Below are 5000 nucleotides of genomic sequence, written 5' to 3' on the forward strand. Positions count from 1 at the left end.
TCTCAGAGTAGCGAGGGTATTTCTTGTTCTGTGAATGATGTTAGAATTCTGTTAAGTATATTAGTCAACTGGGCACTTCTTAAAATGGACACTTAGTCATTTAAAAGCATATACCAAATGAAGTAATGAATAAATGATGGTCAAAACAGAGAATGCATCGCGTGACGTTATCATTAATCGTTAAAATTGCTTCTTCGTTTCCATTTTTTCAAAAGACGAAATGTAAAAAAAGTGCCTAAGCAGTTTGGTCATGCATAATTGGATAGAAAACGCTTAATTACTTTCTCGATTCAACGGGACGCTATTTGCTGCAGATACGATCCTCATTCGATAGTTGGTTTGCAACAATACGATTTGATAAACGCCTCATGAACTAAAACGCTATAAGGACGTGGTTAGGTTGAATATCGCGATTGGATTCAGTCAGTGGGAGGCAGCGATTTTGCACAGGAGAGAGAGAGAGAGAGAGAGAGAGAGAGAGAGAGAGAGAGAGAGAGAGAGAGAGAGAGGTGGGGGCCGCAAGTGCTTGATTTCTTATCCGACAACGTATTCAAAATCTATATTTCGAAATTGATACCTTTCTCTTTTATTTCCCTTTAGTATATACATGTAATTATAAAATCAATTTGGAAAGTGTAATACGCTTTCATATACTGGTATATTAATGAACTAGGCTTCAGGTTGTCAAAAAGTAGGCACAATTTTTCTGTGAAGATATTATTTACATTTTTGAATATTCTAAATTATTACTAAAATTGAAACAAGAAAGAAAAAGGGGAAACTGACAAAGAGGAACATAGAAGTGAAACATGCGTCTTTTCTCTTTTCGACAAGACTTCGGAAGATATGAACACCAGTTCAAGACTCTAAAAGAAAAAGTATCATCCAGTGACTTAGATAAAAAAAAAAACGTACACTGCTAACAGTCTCGGGCCGTATGGCTGTATAATAAAGAATTGAAATCTAATCAGAGCACTGGGAGTTTGCTAACTAAGTTATTCAAAGCCTGGATATTGATTTGTTGTTCATTTGAGGGGAAGTGTCATGCGCCTTTATAACCTTTCCTCATGTTTTATGAAGATTTCTAGTTGGCAAACAATAAAACCGTAAGGATATTGATTACATGAGATTCCAGAAATAGACAGTGGTATTTAGGAGTAATTCGGAAGGTAGTTCGAACATTTGGTTGTTAAAGTATACATAATTTATGTATACGTGTATATATATATATACGTATAATATATATATATATATATATATATATATATATATATATATATATATATATATATATATATATATTCGGAAATTCGCTTTTATCAACTCAGTTTACAATGGGGACATTATAATTTCACCATTACCACCTTTGCTGCTTTACTGCAGTTTCTGATAAACAGAACATTTCCTATATGCTTTTACTGACACTATTTCTATCAAAATAAGCGAATAAGCATGGCCGAACAAATAATTTCCATATATGTTCTAACATGCACGCACTCTTAAGAATATATCTATCTACTGACAGGTAGAAAAGATGAATAGCTAATGCTACAATGTCTTTCGTATTGGTCAGACTTCCAAGAAAAGCAACAGTTCCGTTACAGTGACATCACTTACAACTTTGTTATTATATATTCCCCTCTTTCACAGACAGCTGTGTAAATTCTGGCTTCTTGAATCCTAAACATGACATTTGGGGTTTACATTCATTAACGTGAAAGTTTGAGTTTATTTTCCTAAACACAAGTTTTTACTTTTACATCCCTAAAGGTTGTTGAACTATTGTCAGTGGTGTGTTATTTGGTCCTCGTATTGTCGCTCTGACATGTCCATAAATTTCCTTTTTCATCGAATGTCTGCAACTTCAAACTAAACCATTCAACAGTTTTTTGCAATACTTAGTTTTATACTAAACTATTCAACAATTTCTTGCAATACTTGGCTTTATGGATCTGCTGAACTGATTCGAATAATGTACTGAAGATCCTTCAGCAGGAGTTTCAGAAGATTTTAGAACAATAAATAAAGATTTACATTTCTTTTATTTCTTCACTTATACTAGAAATGTTTCCCTTACATGGATATTTGACGATTTTTTAAAATGTTGAAGCCTTTCCCGTAAGTACAGTGGAGTTTTGGAAACCACCCAAGAATTGTATATGAATGTTGGTATTTTCTAAAGTACTATTATTTTTCCGGATATATGTGGATAAAACAATCATATACATCCACGCTCATATACAATACATTAGCTTACAAACACCCACATATGAGCACACACACACACATACACATACACACGTTTTATGAAGATTTCTAGTTGGCAAACAATAAAAACGTAAGGATATTGATTACATGAGATTCCAGAAATAGACAGTGGTATTTACGAGTAATTCGGAAGGTACTTCGAGCATTGGGTTGTCAAAGTATACATCATTTATATATATATAGATATATTATCTATATATATATATATATATATATATATATATATATATATATATATATACCGGTTGATAATACTACTTACTTCACCTTTCACGGGAGTTCCTGTCTGGTTACTAAATATTAAATATTTACTTGTCATGAACCCTTTAGTTTTAGTATGTTTATCGCCGTTTTATTACTGCGCCTTTTTATTTACATTGGAAAACGTTCGTAATGAGTTTTTACGGTAAAACATTTTGGTCATATCAGTTGTGAAAAAATAAATGATCAAACTTAGGGAGAGAGAGAGAGAGAGAGAGAGAGAGAGAGAGAGATAAAAGTATTAAAAGAATGAAAACGAGAGCGCTCAAAAATTAAAAGAATCTGCGGCTTTGGAGCTTTCAGAAAAGAAATACAAAAGGGTAGAAGAAAATCAGGTGTAGGGGGAACAGAGAAATGGAATGGGTGAAAGCAATTGAAAAAGAAGATTCAATAAAAGTAAAATAGTCTTCGCAAAAAATGCATGAAAATGATGGGACGAATGAAAGAGTAAAAAATTCGCCCGTCCCTATTTTCCCGTGTCAACAAAAGCTAAGCTGGGGATTAAATTTATTTCATCAAGCAGTGTTAAAATCCCACAGGTTCCGTTTTTATAAATTGTTTTTATTACAAAATCTCCTCGCGTAAGTAATTGTCTTCATTGCAACAGTATGGAAAAGAGTTTCCCTCCTCGATCTCAAAATCAAAAAAATTATTTATATTTTCAAATTATTATATTTCACTACAATATGCTTCAGCATACAGTATATTTGTTCACGCTTAACCTTAAAGATTGATATTTTTTTCGTAATATAAGAGCATGATAACTAAAATGTATATGACCCATTTAAGGCAACTTTTTATTCATAATATGCTTTACCTGGCATTTAAGAATCGATGTTGTCAGAGCGCAGACGTATCTAAATTTTTACAAGGAAAAACCAAGTATAAAATGAAACAGCGGAATGTAATCTTGTTCCGTTCCAGTCCACCCTGTCATGAAAATGTCAAACTCCGTCGTGGAGCCAATAACTGGTACTACTTGCTTCGTGAAACTGAAAGCCTGGATAAAACGTATCGATATTACAATTTACCGAGGGTCACTGTATGCTCCTTACTTAGCCCTTTCTTTCTCCTCTGTTTCTCCCTTCACACACGATAGGAGGACATTTCGGCCCCCGAATCCAGGTCAGATCTTTTGAAACTGATGAAAAAATATACATGCAAGGATATTACATGCAATGCTTGAATTATCACTAAATATCTTTCCTTACTACTTTTATGACCTGGATGGAGATTGATTAAGCATCAAATGTTCTTTGTTATATATGGCAAAACGTATTTTAATTATGACGGGAACTAATTTACAATATTAGGCACATTAAGCATCATATATAATCTTATGATTTTTATATTCCGTGAAAAGAAGATACTTTGCTATTACTAATTAAGAAGCTATATGAAAAATCATTCTTAGTTTGTAAGTGAAATAGAATTAAAAACAAAATATACAAGACCTCCATGCAATCAAAAGTATTTTAATGATGACAGGGGAGCTAATTTTCAATATTAGGTACATTAAGCATCATATATAATCTTATGATTTTTATATTCCATGAAAAGAAGATACTTTGTTATTATTACTAAATAAGAAGCTATATGAAATGTCATTCTGACTTTCTAAGTAGAATAGAATAAAAAAAAATAACAAGCAATATACAAGACCTCCATCAAATCAAAAGTAATGTTTAATAGTTTGTGTATGGATAACCTTTAAAATAATTCGAATAATAATGTAACAGAAATATTCGATATCTATCTGCCGTTGCATGCAAAGCGTTTCGTTTTAAATTACATTGATAATGATATTTCAAATGTTTCAAATATACCAGATTCTTACATAAGCTCTTCTATACTAGTAACATATTAACATATCCAAATAGTTTTAGGATATTCATCATTACAGAATTATCATCATATTTCAAATAAAAATTTTCTTTACCTAACTATAGAAAAGTTTTATTTGCAATATTGTATATTAGTTATAAATATATTAACTGAGAAGTATATAGATTGTTGCCCCTTTCAATGGTATATGTTGCATACATGAAAAATATACAATTGATGATAGAATAAAATTTTGGCCAAAATACGTACATATATAAATGTATGTATGTATGTAGTATATATATATTATTATATATATATATATATATATATTATATATATATACATATATATACGTGTGTATGTATATATTCACAATACTACGCCATATTCGTGAAAATAAGGCATGTCGCGCATCATAGTTGACAAAAATATATACATTCACAAACATTATATATATATATATATATATATATATATATATATATATATATATATAAAACGTATATGTATATATATATATATATATATATATATATATATATATATATATATATATATATATATATAATGTTTGTGAATGTATATAGTTTTGTCAACTATGATGCGCGACATGCTTATTTTCACGAATATGGCGTAGTATTGTG

The sequence above is a fragment of the Macrobrachium nipponense genome, chromosome 8 (assembly GCF_015104395.2).
Source record: "Macrobrachium nipponense isolate FS-2020 chromosome 8, ASM1510439v2, whole genome shotgun sequence".
Taxonomy (NCBI): domain Eukaryota; kingdom Metazoa; phylum Arthropoda; class Malacostraca; order Decapoda; family Palaemonidae; genus Macrobrachium; species Macrobrachium nipponense.